This window comes from Leuresthes tenuis, unplaced genomic scaffold, assembly GCF_036924035.1.
Source record: "Leuresthes tenuis unplaced genomic scaffold, fLeuTen1.0.hap1 SCAF_1, whole genome shotgun sequence".
NCBI classification, from domain to species: Eukaryota; Metazoa; Chordata; class Actinopteri; order Atheriniformes; family Atherinopsidae; genus Leuresthes; species Leuresthes tenuis.
Window position 1 is genome coordinate 44,380,532 of NW_027325355.1, and position 13,696 is coordinate 44,394,227.

General features: G+C 46.7%; 31 pseudogenes; all 31 read left to right on the forward strand.

Moving 5' to 3' along the window:
• Positions 1-602: 602 nt before the first annotated feature.
• LOC140289494 (5S ribosomal RNA) lies at positions 603-721 on the forward strand (annotated as a pseudogene).
• Positions 722-990: 269 nt separating this feature from the next.
• LOC140291444 (5S ribosomal RNA) lies at positions 991-1,109 on the forward strand (annotated as a pseudogene).
• Positions 1,110-1,378: 269 nt separating this feature from the next.
• Positions 1,379-1,497, forward strand: LOC140270357 (5S ribosomal RNA; annotated as a pseudogene).
• Positions 1,498-1,766: 269 nt separating this feature from the next.
• LOC140307218 (5S ribosomal RNA) lies at positions 1,767-1,885 on the forward strand (annotated as a pseudogene).
• A 272-nt stretch (positions 1,886-2,157) lies between these two features.
• Positions 2,158-2,276, forward strand: LOC140275692 (5S ribosomal RNA; annotated as a pseudogene).
• A 269-nt stretch (positions 2,277-2,545) lies between these two features.
• LOC140299850 (5S ribosomal RNA) lies at positions 2,546-2,664 on the forward strand (annotated as a pseudogene).
• Positions 2,665-3,320: 656 nt separating this feature from the next.
• Positions 3,321-3,439, forward strand: LOC140301006 (5S ribosomal RNA; annotated as a pseudogene).
• A 269-nt stretch (positions 3,440-3,708) lies between these two features.
• Positions 3,709-3,827, forward strand: LOC140295225 (5S ribosomal RNA; annotated as a pseudogene).
• Positions 3,828-4,096: 269 nt separating this feature from the next.
• LOC140289411 (5S ribosomal RNA) lies at positions 4,097-4,215 on the forward strand (annotated as a pseudogene).
• A 269-nt stretch (positions 4,216-4,484) lies between these two features.
• LOC140306378 (5S ribosomal RNA) lies at positions 4,485-4,603 on the forward strand (annotated as a pseudogene).
• Positions 4,604-4,872: 269 nt separating this feature from the next.
• LOC140297267 (5S ribosomal RNA) lies at positions 4,873-4,991 on the forward strand (annotated as a pseudogene).
• Positions 4,992-5,260: 269 nt separating this feature from the next.
• Positions 5,261-5,379, forward strand: LOC140302267 (5S ribosomal RNA; annotated as a pseudogene).
• A 269-nt stretch (positions 5,380-5,648) lies between these two features.
• Positions 5,649-5,767, forward strand: LOC140299477 (5S ribosomal RNA; annotated as a pseudogene).
• A 656-nt stretch (positions 5,768-6,423) lies between these two features.
• LOC140289495 (5S ribosomal RNA) lies at positions 6,424-6,542 on the forward strand (annotated as a pseudogene).
• A 269-nt stretch (positions 6,543-6,811) lies between these two features.
• Positions 6,812-6,930, forward strand: LOC140291445 (5S ribosomal RNA; annotated as a pseudogene).
• Positions 6,931-7,199: 269 nt separating this feature from the next.
• On the forward strand, positions 7,200-7,318 carry LOC140270365 (5S ribosomal RNA; annotated as a pseudogene).
• Positions 7,319-7,587: 269 nt separating this feature from the next.
• On the forward strand, positions 7,588-7,706 carry LOC140307222 (5S ribosomal RNA; annotated as a pseudogene).
• Positions 7,707-7,978: 272 nt separating this feature from the next.
• On the forward strand, positions 7,979-8,097 carry LOC140275698 (5S ribosomal RNA; annotated as a pseudogene).
• A 269-nt stretch (positions 8,098-8,366) lies between these two features.
• Positions 8,367-8,485, forward strand: LOC140299852 (5S ribosomal RNA; annotated as a pseudogene).
• A 656-nt stretch (positions 8,486-9,141) lies between these two features.
• Positions 9,142-9,260, forward strand: LOC140301008 (5S ribosomal RNA; annotated as a pseudogene).
• Positions 9,261-9,529: 269 nt separating this feature from the next.
• Positions 9,530-9,648, forward strand: LOC140295226 (5S ribosomal RNA; annotated as a pseudogene).
• A 269-nt stretch (positions 9,649-9,917) lies between these two features.
• On the forward strand, positions 9,918-10,036 carry LOC140289413 (5S ribosomal RNA; annotated as a pseudogene).
• A 269-nt stretch (positions 10,037-10,305) lies between these two features.
• Positions 10,306-10,424, forward strand: LOC140300280 (5S ribosomal RNA; annotated as a pseudogene).
• Positions 10,425-10,693: 269 nt separating this feature from the next.
• On the forward strand, positions 10,694-10,812 carry LOC140270371 (5S ribosomal RNA; annotated as a pseudogene).
• A 269-nt stretch (positions 10,813-11,081) lies between these two features.
• Positions 11,082-11,200, forward strand: LOC140293323 (5S ribosomal RNA; annotated as a pseudogene).
• Positions 11,201-11,469: 269 nt separating this feature from the next.
• Positions 11,470-11,587, forward strand: LOC140290204 (5S ribosomal RNA; annotated as a pseudogene).
• Positions 11,588-11,856: 269 nt separating this feature from the next.
• On the forward strand, positions 11,857-11,974 carry LOC140290205 (5S ribosomal RNA; annotated as a pseudogene).
• Positions 11,975-12,243: 269 nt separating this feature from the next.
• LOC140289831 (5S ribosomal RNA) lies at positions 12,244-12,367 on the forward strand (annotated as a pseudogene).
• Positions 12,368-12,636: 269 nt separating this feature from the next.
• On the forward strand, positions 12,637-12,754 carry LOC140290206 (5S ribosomal RNA; annotated as a pseudogene).
• Positions 12,755-13,023: 269 nt separating this feature from the next.
• LOC140290208 (5S ribosomal RNA) lies at positions 13,024-13,141 on the forward strand (annotated as a pseudogene).
• A 269-nt stretch (positions 13,142-13,410) lies between these two features.
• On the forward strand, positions 13,411-13,534 carry LOC140293702 (5S ribosomal RNA; annotated as a pseudogene).
• The last annotated feature ends 162 nt before the right edge of the window (positions 13,535-13,696 follow it).

Here is a 13,696-nt window from a genome sequence, read left to right on the forward strand (position 1 = left end):
GTGACACATGAGGAAGTTGGTCATCTTCAGCTGCTGCTGCTTTGTTGGCTGACACAAAGTGATCTGAGAGTCTCAGTTTCAGTTGCAGAGAATGATCACATCAGAGAAGATGATTTGCCCGCTACACATCAGCCTTTCTCGGCAATTATCTGGTTGCATAGAGGAACCGTATGATTCCAGTACCTATATAATGCACATTTGTCAGAGACATTGTTGCTTACGGCCACACCACCCTGAATAAGCCCGACCTCGTCTGATCTCGGACACCAAGAAGGTTTTACCTGGTTAGTACTTGGATGGGAGACAGCTTGGGAATACCAGGTGCTGTAAGCTTTTTCTCTTCTCTCTACCACCTGCATGTCTTTTGTTGCAACATCTGATCACCCTGTGACACATGAGGAAGTTGGTCATCTTCAGCTTCTGCTGCTTTGTTGGCAGACACGAAGTGATCTGAGAGTCTCAGTTTCAGCTGAAGAGAATAATCACATCAGGGAAGAAGATGTGCCCACTACAAGTCAGCCTTTCTCTGCAATTATCTGGTTACATAGAAGAAGTGTATGATTCCAGTACGTATATAATGCACATTTGTCACAGCTATTGTTGCTTACGGCCGCACCACCCTGAATATGCCCGACCTCGTCTGATCTTGGAAGCCAAGGAGGGTTGGGCGTGGTTAGTACTTGGATGGAAGACCTCTTGGGAATACCAGGTGCTGTAAGCTTTTTCTCTTCTCTCTACCACCTGCATGTCTTTTGTTGCAACGTCTGATCACCCTGTGACACATGAGGAAGTTGGTCATCTTCAGCTGCTGCTGCTTTGTTGGCTGACACGAAGTGATCTGAGAGTCTCAGTTTCAGTTGCAGAGAATGATCACATCAGAGAAGATGATATGCCCGCTACACATCAGCCTTTCTCTGCAATTATCTGGGTGCATAGAGGAACCGTATGATTCCAGTACCTATATAATGCACATTTGTCAGAGACATTGTTGCTTACGGCCACACAACCCTGAACATGCCCGACCTCGTCTGATCTCGGAAACCAAGCAGGGTTGGGCATGGTTTGTACTTGGATGGAAGACCTCTTGGGAATACCAGGTGCTTTAAGCTTTTTCTCTTCTCTCTACCACCTGCATGTCTTTTGTTGCAATGTCTGATCACCCTGTGACACATGAGGAAGTTGGTCATCTTCAGCTTCTGCTGCTTTGTTGGCAGACACAAAGTGATCTGAGAGTCTCACTTTCAGCTCGAGAGAATAATCACGTCAGGGAAGAAGATGTGCCCACTACTTATCAGCTTTTCTCTGCAATTATCTGGTTACATAGAGGAACTGTATGATTCCAGTACCTATATAATGCACATTTGTCACAGTTATGGTTGCTTACGGCCACACCACCCTGAATATGCCCGACCTCGTCTGATCTCAGAAGCCAAGCAGGTTTGGGCCTGGTTAGTACTTGGATGGTAGACTGTCTGGGAATACCAGGTGCTGTAAGCTTTTTCTCTTCTCTCTACCACCTGCATGTCTTTTGTTGCAACGTCTGATCACCCTGTGACACATGAGGAAGTTGGTCATCTTCAGCTGCTGCTGCTTTGTTGGCAGACACAAAGTGATCTGAGAGTCTCAGTTTCAGCTGCAGAGAATAATCACGTCAGGGAAGAAGATGTGCCCAGTACACATCAGCCTTTCTCGGAAATTAACTGGTTGCATAGAGGAACCGTATGATTCCAGTACCTATATAATGCACATTTGTCAGAGACATTGTTGCTTACGGCCACACCACCCTGAACATGCCCGACCTCGTCTGATCTCGGAAGCCAAGGAGGGTTGGGCCTGGTTAGTACTTGGATGGAAGACCTCTTGGGAATACCAGGTGCTTTAAGCTTTTTCTCTTCTCTCTACCACCTGCATGTCTTTTGTTGCAACGTCTGATCACCCTGTGACACATGAGGAAGTTGGTCATCTTCAGCAGCTGCTGCTGCTTTGTTGGCAGACACGAAGTGATCTGAGAGTCTCAGTTTCAGCTGCAGAGAATGATCACATCAGGGAAGAAGAAGTGCCCATAACAAGTGAGCCTTTCTCGGAAATTATCTGGTTACATAGAGGAAGTGTATGATTCCAGTACTTATATAATGCACATTTGTCACAGAAATTGTTCCTTACGGCCACACCACCCTGAATATGCCCGACCTCGTCTGATCTCGGAAGCCAAGGAGGGTTGGGCCTGGTTAGTACTTTAATGGGAGACTGCTTGGGAATACCAGGTGCTGTAAGCGTTTTCTCTTCTCTCTACAACCTGCATGTCTTTTGTTGCAACGTCTGATCACCCTGTGACACATGAGGAAGTTGGTCATCTTCAGCTGCTGCTGCTTTGTTGGAAGACACGAAGTGATCTGAGAGTCTCAGTTTCAGCTGAAGAGAATAATCACGTCAGGGAAGAAGATGTGCCCACTACACATCAGCCTTTCTCAGCAATTATCTGGTTACATAGAGGAACCGTATGATTCCTGTACTTATATAATGCACTTTTGTCAGACACATTGTTGCTTACGGCCACACCACCCTGAACATACCCGACCTCGTCTGATCTCGGAAGCCAAGCAGGGTTGAGCCTGCTTAGTACTTGGATGGGAGACTGCTTGGGAATACCAGGTGCTGTAAGCTTTTTCTCTTCTCTCTACAACCTGCATGTCTTTTGTTGCAACGTCTGATCACCCTGTGACACATGAGGAAGTTGGTCATCTTCAGCTGCTGCTGCTTTGTTGGCTTACACAAAGTGATCTGAGAGTCTCAGTTTCAGTTGCAGAGAATGATCACATCAGAGAAGATGATTTGCCCGCTACACATCAGCCTTTCTCGGCAATTATCTGGTTGCATAGAGGAACCGTATGATTCCAGTACCTATATAATGCACATTTGTCAGAGACATTGTTGCTTACGGCCACACCACACTGAATAAGCCCGACCTCGTCTGATCTCGGACACCAAGAAGGTTGTACCTGGTTAGTACTTGGATGGGAGACAGCTTGGGAATACCAGGTGCTGTAAGCTTTTTCTCTTCTCTCTACCACCTGCATGTCTTTTGTTGCAACGTCTGATCACCCTGTGACACGTGAAGAAGTTGGTCATCTTCAGCTGCTGCTGCTTTGTTGATAGACACGAGGTGATCTGAGAGTCTCAGTTTCAGCTGAAGAGAATAATCACATCAAGGAGAAAGATGAACCCACTACAAGTCAGCCTTTTTCGGCAATTATCTGGTTACACAGAGGAAGTGTATGATTCCAGTACCTATATAATGCACATTTGTCACCGATATTGTTGCTTACGGCCACACCACCCTGAATAAGCCCGACCTCGTCTGATCTCGGAAGCCAAGCAGGGTTGGGCCTGGTTAGTACTTGAATGGTAGACCGCTTGGGAATACCAGGTGCCTTAAGCTTTTTCTCTTCTCTCTACCACCTGCATGTCTTTTGTTGCAACGTCTGATCACCCTGTGACACATGAGGAAGTTGGTCATCTTCAGCTTCTGCTGCTTTGTTGGCAGACACGAAGTGATCTGAGAGTCTCAGTTTCAGCTCGAGAGAATAATCACGTCAGGGAAGAAGATGTGCCCACTACTTATCAGCTTTTCTCGGCAATTATCTGGTTACATAGAGGAACTGTATGATTCCAGTACCTTTATAATGCACATTTGTCACAGTTATGGTTAATTACGGCCACACCACCCTGAAAATGCCTGACCACGTCTGATCTCGGAAGCCAAGCAGGTTTTGGCCTGGTTAGTACTTGGATGGTAGACTCTCTGGGAATACCAGGTGCTGTAAGCTTTTTCTCTTCTCTCTACCACCTGCATGTCTTTTGTTGCAACGTCTGATCACCCTGATACACATGAGGAAGTTGGTCATCTTCAGCTACTGCTGCTTTGTTGGCAGACACGAAGTGATCTGAGAGTCTCAGTTTCAGCTGCAGAGAATAATCACGTCAGGGAAGAAGATGTGCCCACTACACATCAGCCTTTCTCGGAAATGATCTGGTTGCATAGAGGAACCGTATGATTCCAGTACCTATATAATGCACATTTGTCAGAGACATTGTTGCTTACGGCCACACCACCCTGAACATGCCCGACCTCGTCTGATCTCGGAAGCCAAGGAGGGTTGGGCGTGGTTAGTACTTGGATGGAAGACCTCTTGGGAATACCAGGTGCTCTAAGCTTTTTCTCTTCTCTCGACCACCTGCATGTCTTTTGTTGCAACGTCTGATCACCCTGTGACACATGAGGAAGGTGGTCATCTTCAGCTGCTGCTGCTTTGTTGGCAGACACGAAGTGATCTGAGAGTCTCAGTTTCAGCTGCAGAGAATGATCACATGAGGGAAGAAGATTTGCCCACTACAAGTCAGCCTTTCTCGGCAATTATCTGGTTACATAGAGGAACCGTATGAATCCAGTACCTATATAATGCACATTTGTCACAGACATTGTTGCTTACGGCCACACCACCCTGAACATGCCCGACCTCGTCTGATCTCGGTAGCCAAGGAGGGTTGGGCCTGGTTAGTACTTAAATGGGAGACCGCTTGGGAATACCAGGAGCTGTAAGCTTTTTGTCTTCTCTCGACCACCTGCATGTCTTTTGTTGCAACGTCTGATCACCCTGTGACACATGAGGAAGTTGGTCATCTTCAGCTGCTGCTGCTTTGTTGGCAGACACGAAGTGATCTGAGAGTCTCAGTTTCAGCTGCAGAGAATAATCACATCAGGGAAGAAGATGTGCCCATAACAAGTCAGCCTTTCTCTGCAATTATCTGGTTACATAGAGGAATTGTATGATTCCAGTACCTATATAATGCACATTTGTCACAGAAATTGTTCCTTACGGCCACACAACCCTGAACATGCCCGACCTAGTCTGATCTCGGAAGCCAAGCACAGTTGGGCCTGGTTTGTACTTGGATGGAAGACCTCTTGGGAATACGAGGTGCTGTAAGCTTTTTCTCTTCTCTGTACCACCTGCATGTCTTTTGTTGCAACGTCTGATCACCCTGTGACACATGAGGAAGTTGGTCATCTTCAGCTTCTGCTGCTTTGTTGGCAGACACAAAGTGATCTGAGAGTCTCAGTTTCAGCTCGAGAGAATAATCACGTCAGGGAAGAAGATGTGCCCACTACTTATCAGCTTTTCTCGGCAATTATCTGGTTACATAGAGGAACTGTATGATTCCATTACCTATATAATGCACATTTGTCACAGTTATGGTTGCTTACGGCCACACCACCCTGAATATGCCCGACCACGTCTGATCTCGGAAGCCAAGCAGGTTTGGGCCTGGTTAGTACTTGGATGGTAGACTGTCTGGGAATACCAGGTGCTGTAAGCTTTTTCTCTTCTCTCTACCACCTGCATGTCTTTTGTTGCAACGTCTGATCACCCTGTGACACATGAGGAAGTTGGTCATCTTCAGCTGCTGCTGCTGTGTTGGCAGACACAAAGTGATCTGAGAGTCTCAGTTTCAGCTGCAGAGAATAATCACGTCAGGGAAGAAGATGTGCCCACTACACATCAGCCTTTCTCGGAAATGATCTGGTTGCATAGAGGAACCGTATGATTCCAGTACCTATATAATGCACATTTGTCAGAGACATTGTTGCTTACGGCCACACCACCCTGAACATACCCGACCTCGTCTGATCTCGGAAGCCAAGGAGGGTTGGGCGTGGTTAGTACTTGGATGGAAGACCTCTTGGGAATACCATGTGCTGTAAGCGTTTTCTCTTCTCTCTACAACCTGCATGTCTTTTGTTGCAACATCTGATCACCCTGTGACACATGAGGAAGTTGGTCATCTTCAGCTGCTGCTGCTTTGTTGGCTGACACAAAGTGATCTGAGAGTCTCAGTTTCAGTTGCAGAGAATGATCACATCAGAGAAGATGATTTGCCCGCTACACATCAGCCTTTCTCGGCAATTATCTGGTTGCATAGAGGAACCGTATGATTCCAGTACCTATATAATGCACATTTGTCAGAGACATTGTTGCTTACGGCCACACCACCCTGAATAAGCCCGACCTCGTCTGATCTCGGACACCAAGAAGGTTTTACCTGGTTAGTACTTGGATGGGAGACAGCTTGGGAATACCAGGTGCTGTAAGCTTTTTCTCTTCTCTCTACCACCTGCATGTCTTTTGTTGCAACATCTGATCACCCTGTGACACATGAGGAAGTTGGTCATCTTCAGCTTCTGCTGCTTTGTTGGCAGACACGAAGTGATCTGAGAGTCTCAGTTTCAGCTGAAGAGAATAATCACATCAGGGAAGAAGATGTGCCCACTACAAGTCAGCCTTTCTCTGCAATTATCTGGTTACATAGAAGAAGTGTATGATTCCAGTACGTATATAATGCACATTTGTCACAGCTATTGTTGCTTACGGCCGCACCACCCTGAATATGCCCGACCTCGTCTGATCTTGGAAGCCAAGGAGGGTTGGGCGTGGTTAGTACTTGGATGGAAGACCTCTTGGGAATACCAGGTGCTGTAAGCTTTTTCTCTTCTCTCTACCACCTGCATGTCTTTTGTTGCAACGTCTGATCACCCTGTGACACATGAGGAAGTTGGTCATCTTCAGCTGCTGCTGCTTTGTTGGCTGACACGAAGTGATCTGAGAGTCTCAGTTTCAGTTGCAGAGAATGATCACATCAGAGAAGATGATATGCCCGCTACACATCAGCCTTTCTCTGCAATTATCTGGGTGCATAGAGGAACCGTATGATTCCAGTACCTATATAATGCACATTTGTCAGAGACATTGTTGCTTACGGCCACACAACCCTGAACATGCCCGACCTCGTCTGATCTCGGAAACCAAGCAGGGTTGGGCATGGTTTGTACTTGGATGGAAGACCTCTTGGGAATACCAGGTGCTTTAAGCTTTTTCTCTTCTCTCTACCACCTGCATGTCTTTTGTTGCAATGTCTGATCACCCTGTGACACATGAGGAAGTTGGTCATCTTCAGCTTCTGCTGCTTTGTTGGCAGACACAAAGTGATCTGAGAGTCTCACTTTCAGCTCGAGAGAATAATCACGTCAGGGAAGAAGATGTGCCCACTACTTATCAGCTTTTCTCTGCAATTATCTGGTTACATAGAGGAACTGTATGATTCCAGTACCTATATAATGCACATTTGTCACAGTTATGGTTGCTTACGGCCACACCACCCTGAATATGCCCGACCTCGTCTGATCTCAGAAGCCAAGCAGGTTTGGGCCTGGTTAGTACTTGGATGGTAGACTGTCTGGGAATACCAGGTGCTGTAAGCTTTTTCTCTTCTCTCTACCACCTGCATGTCTTTTGTTGCAACGTCTGATCACCCTGTGACACATGAGGAAGTTGGTCATCTTCAGCTGCTGCTGCTTTGTTGGCAGACACAAAGTGATCTGAGAGTCTCAGTTTCAGCTGCAGAGAATAATCACGTCAGGGAAGAAGATGTGCCCAGTACACATCAGCCTTTCTCGGAAATTAACTGGTTGCATAGAGGAACCGTATGATTCCAGTACCTATATAATGCACATTTGTCAGAGACATTGTTGCTTACGGCCACACCACCCTGAACATGCCCGACCTCGTCTGATCTCGGAAGCCAAGGAGGGTTGGGCCTGGTTAGTACTTGGATGGAAGACCTCTTGGGAATACCAGGTGCTTTAAGCTTTTTCTCTTCTCTCTACCACCTGCATGTCTTTTGTTGCAACGTCTGATCACCCTGTGACACATGAGGAAGTTGGTCATCTTCAGCAGCTGCTGCTGCTTTGTTGGCAGACACGAAGTGATCTGAGAGTCTCAGTTTCAGCTGCAGAGAATGATCACATCAGGGAAGAAGAAGTGCCCATAACAAGTGAGCCTTTCTCGGAAATTATCTGGTTACATAGAGGAAGTGTATGATTCCAGTACTTATATAATGCACATTTGTCACAGAAATTGTTCCTTACGGCCACACCACCCTGAATATGCCCGACCTCGTCTGATCTCGGAAGCCAAGGAGGGTTGGGCCTGGTTAGTACTTTAATGGGAGACTGCTTGGGAATACCAGGTGCTGTAAGCGTTTTCTCTTCTCTCTACAACCTGCATGTCTTTTGTTGCAACGTCTGATCACCCTGTGACACATGAGGAAGTTGGTCATCTTCAGCTGCTGCTGCTTTGTTGGAAGACACGAAGTGATCTGAGAGTCTCAGTTTCAGCTGAAGAGAATAATCACGTCAGGGAAGAAGATGTGCCCACTACACATCAGCCTTTCTCAGCAATTATCTGGTTACATAGAGGAACCGTATGATTCCTGTACTTATATAATGCACTTTTGTCAGACACATTGTTGCTTACGGCCACACCACCCTGAACATACCCGACCTCGTCTGATCTCGGAAGCCAAGCAGGGTTGAGCCTGCTTAGTACTTGGATGGGAGACTGCTTGGGAATACCAGGTGCTGTAAGCTTTTTCTCTTCTCTCTACAACCTGCATGTCTTTTGTTGCAACGTCTGATCACCCTGTGACACATGAGGAAGTTGGTCATCTTCAGCTGCTGCTGCTTTGTTGGCTTACACAAAGTGATCTGAGAGTCTCAGTTTCAGTTGCAGAGAATGATCACATCAGAGAAGATGATTTGCCCGCTACACATCAGCCTTTCTCGGCAATTATCTGGTTGCATAGAGGAACCGTATGATTCCAGTACCTATATAATGCACATTTGTCAGAGACATTGTTGCTTACGGCCACACCACCCTGAATAAGCCCGACCTCGTCTGATCTCGGACACCAAGAAGGTTGTACCTGGTTAGTACTTGGATGGGAGACAGCTTGGGAATACCAGGTGCTGTAAGCTTTTTCTCTTCTCTCTACCACCTGCATGTCTTTTGTTGCAACGTCTGATCACCCTGTGACACGTGAAGAAGTTGGTCATCTTCAGCTGCTGCTGCTTTGTTGATAGACACGAGGTGATCTGAGAGTCTCAGTTTCAGCTGAAGAGAATAATCACATCAAGGAGAAAGATGAACCCACTACAAGTCAGCCTTTTTCGGCAATTATCTGGTTACACAGAGGAAGTGTATGATTCCAGTACCTATATAATGCACATTTGTCACCGATATTGTTGCTTACGGCCACACCACCCTGAATAAGCCCGACCTCGTCTGATCTCGGAAGCCAAGCAGGGTTGGGCCTGGTTAGTACTTGAATGGTAGACCGCTTGGGAATACCAGGTGCCTTAAGCTTTTTCTCTTCTCTCTACCACCTGCATGTCTTTTGTTGCAACGTCTGATCACCCTGTGACACATGAGGAAGTTGGTCATCTTCAGCTTCTGCTGCTTTGTTGGCAGACACGAAGTGATCTGAGAGTCTCAGTTTCAGCTCGAGAGAATAATCACGTCAGGGAAGAAGATGTGCCCACTACTTATCAGCTTTTCTCGGCAATTATCTGGTTACATAGAGGAACTGTATGATTCCAGTACCTTTATAATGCACATTTGTCACAGTTATGGTTAATTACGGCCACACCACCCTGAAAATGCCTGACCACGTCTGATCTCGGAAGCCAAGCAGGTTTTGGCCTGGTTAGTACTTGGATGGTAGACTCTCTGGGAATACCAGGTGCTGTAAGCTTTTTCTCTTCTCTCTACCACCTGCATGTCTTTTGTTGCAACGTCTGATCACCCTGATACACATGAGGAAGTTGGTCATCTTCAGCTACTGCTGCTTTGTTGGCAGACACGAAGTGATCTGAGAGTCTCAGTTTCAGCTGCAGAGAATAATCACGTCAGGGAAGAAGATGTGCCCACTACACATCAGCCTTTCTCGGAAATGATCTGGTTGCATAGAGGAACCGTATGATTCCAGTACCTATATAATGCACATTTGTCAGAGACATTGTTGCTTACGGCCACACCACCCTGAACATGCCCGACCTCGTCTGATCTCGGAAGCCAAGGAGGGTTGGGCGTGGTTAGTACTTGGATGGAAGACCTCTTGGGAATACCAGGTGCTCTAAGCTTTTTCTCTTCTCTCGACCACCTGCATGTCTTTTGTTGCAACGTCTGATCACCCTGTGACACATGAGAAAGGTGGTCATTTTCAGCTGCTGCTGCTTTGTTGGCAGACACGAAGTGATCTGAGAGTCTCAGTTTCAGCTGCAGAGAATGATCACATGAGGGAAGAAGATTTGCCCACTACAAGTGTGCCTTTCTCGGCAATTATCTGGTTGCATAGAGGAACCGTATGATTCCAGTGCCTATATAATGCACATTTGTCACAGACATTGTTGCTTACGGCCACACCACCCTGAACACGCCCGACCTCGTCTGATCTCGGTAGCCAAGGAGGGTTGGGCCTGGTTAGTACTTAAATGGGAGACCGCTTGGGAATACCAGGAGCTGTAAGCTTTTTCTCTTCTCTCTACCACCTGCATGTCTTTTGTTGCAATGTCTGATCACCCTGTGACACATGAGGAAGTTGGTCATCTTCAGCTTCTGCTGCTTTGTTGGCAGACACAAAGTGATCTGAGAGTCTCAGTTTCAGCTCGAGAGAATAATCACGTCAGGGAAGAAGATGTGCCCACTACTTATCAGCTTTTCACGGCAATTATCTGGTTACATAGAGGAACTGTATGATTCCAGTACCTATATAATGCACATTTGTCACAGTTATGGTTGCTTACGGCCACACCACCCTGAATATGCCCGACCTCGTCTGATCTCAGAAGCCAAGCAGGTTTGGGCCTGGTTAGTACTTGGATGGTAGACTGTCTGGGAATACCAGGTGCTGTAAGCTTTTTCTCTTCTCTCTACCACCTGCATGTCTTTTGTTGCAACGTCTGATCACCCTGTGACACATGAGGAAGTTGGTCATCTTCAGCTGCTGCTGCTTTGTTGGCAGACACAAAGTGATCTGAGAGTCTCAGTTTCAGCTGCAGAGAATAATCACGTCAGGGAAGAAGATGTGCCCAGTACACATCAGCCTTTCTCGGAAATTAACTGGTTGCATAGAGGAACCGTATGATTCCTGTACTTATATAATGCACATTTGTCACAGACATTGTTGCTTACGGCCACACCACCCTCAATATGCCTGACCTCGTCTGATCTCGGAAGCCAAGCAGGGTTGGGCCTGGTTAGTACTTGGGTGGGAGACCGCTTGAAAATACCATTTGCTGTAAGCTTTTTCTCTTCTCTCTACAACCTGCATGTCTTTTGTTGCAACGTCTGATCACCCTGTGACACATGAGGAAGTTGGTCATCTTCAGCTGCTGCTGCTTTGTTGGCAGACACAAAGTGTTCTGAGAGTCTCAGTTTCAGCTGCAGAGAATAATCACATCAGGGAAGAATATGTGCCCACTACACATCAGCCTTTCTTGGCAATTATCTGGTTACATAGAGGAACCGTATGATTCCAGTACCTATATAATGCACATTTGTCACAGAGATTATTACTTACGGCCACACCACCCTGAACATGCCCGACCTCGTCTGATCTCGGAAGCCAAGCACGGTTGGCCTGGTTAGTACTTGGGTGGGAGACTGCTTGGGAATACCAGGTGCTGTAAGCTTTATCTCTTCTCTGGACCACCTGAATGTCTTTTGTTGCAACGTCTGATCACCCTGTGACACATGAGGAAGTTGGTCATCTTCAGCTGCTGCTGCTTTGTTGGCAGACACAAAGTGATCTGAGAGTCTCAGTTTCAGCTGCAGAGAATAATCACATCAGGGAAGAATATGTGCCCACTACACATCAGCCTTTCTTGGCAATTATCTGGTTACATAGAGGAACCGTATGATTCTAGTACCTATATAATGCACATTTGTCACAGAGATTATTACTTACGGCCACACCACCCTGAACATGCCCGACCTCGTCTGATCTCGGAAGCCAAGCACGGTTGGCCTGGTTAGTACTTGGGTGGGAGACTGCTTGGGAATACCAGGTGCTGTAAGCTTTATCTCTTCTCTGGACCACCTGAATGTCTTTTGTTGCAACGTCTGATCACCCTGTGACACATGAGGAAGTTGGTCATCTTCAGCTTCTGCTGCTTTGTTGGGAGACACGAAGTGATCTGAGAGTCTCAGTTTCAGCTGCAGAGAATAATCACGTCAGGGAAGAAGATGTGCCCACTACACATAAGCCTTTCTCTGCAATTATCTGGTTACATAGAGGAACCGTATGATTCCAGTACCTATATAATGCACATTTGTCACAGAGATTGTCGCTTACGGCCACACCACCCTGAATATAATATGCCCGACCTCGTCTGATCTCGGAAGCCAAGCAGGATTGTGCCTGGTTAGTACTTGGGTGGGAGACTGCTTGGGAATACCAGGTGCTGTAAGCTTTTTCTCTTCTCTCTACCACCTGCATGTCTTTTGTTGCAACGTCTGATCACCCTGTGACACATGAGGAAGTTGGTCATCTTCAGCTGCTGCTGCTTTGTTGGCAGACACAAAGTGATCTGAGAGTCTCAGTTTCAGCTGCAGAGAATAATCACATCAGGGAAGAATATGTGCCCACTACACATCAGCCTTTCTCGGCAATTATCTGGTTACATAGAGGAACCGTATGATTCCAGTACCTATATAATGCACATTTGTCACAGAGATTATTACTTACGGCCACACCACCCTGAACATGCCCGACCTCGTCTGATCTCGGAAGCCAAGCACGGTTGGCCTGGTTAGTACTTGGGTGGGAGACTGCTTGGGAATACCAGGTGCTGTAAGCTTTATCTCTTCTCTGGACCACCTGAATGTCTTTTGTTGCAACGTCTGATCACCCTGTGACACATGAGGAAGTTGGTCATCTTCAGCTGCTGCTGCTTTGTTGGCAGACACAAAGTGATCTGAGAGTCTCAGTTTCAGCTGCAGAGAATAATCACATCAGGGAAGAATATGTGCCCACTACACATCAGCCTTTCTTGGCAATTATCTGGTTACATAGAGGAACCGTATGATTCTAGTACCTATATAATGCACATTTGTCACAGAGATTATTACTTACGGCCACACCACCCTGAACATGCCCGACCTCGTCTGATCTCGGAAGCCAAGCACGGTTGGCCTGGTTAGTACTTGGGTGGGAGACTGCTTGGGAATACCAGGTGCTGTAAGCTTTATCTCTTCTCTGGACCACCTGAATGTCTTTTGTTGCAACGTCTGATCACCCTGTGACACATGAGGAAGTTGGTCATCTTCAGCTTCTGCTGCTTTGTTGGGAGACACGAAGTGATCTGAGAGTCTCAGTTTCAGCTGCAGAGAATAATCACGTCAGGGAAGAAGATGTGCCCACTACACATAAGCCTTTCTCTGCAATTATCTGGTTACATAGAGGAACCGTATGATTCCAGTACCTATATAATGCACATTTGTCACAGAGATTGTCGCTTACGGCCACACCACCCTGAATATAATATGCCCGACCTCGCCTGATCTCGGAAGCCAAGCAGGATTGTGCCTGGTTAGTACTTGGGTGGGAGACTGCTTGGGAATACCAGGTGCTGTAAGCTTTTTCTCTTCTCTCTACCACCTGCATGTCTTTTGTTGCAACATCTGATCACCCTGTGACACATGAGGAAGTTGGTCATCTTCAGCTGCTGCTGCTTTGTTGGCAGACACGAAGTGATCTGAGAGTCTCAGTTTCAGCTGCAGAGAATGATCACATCAGAGAA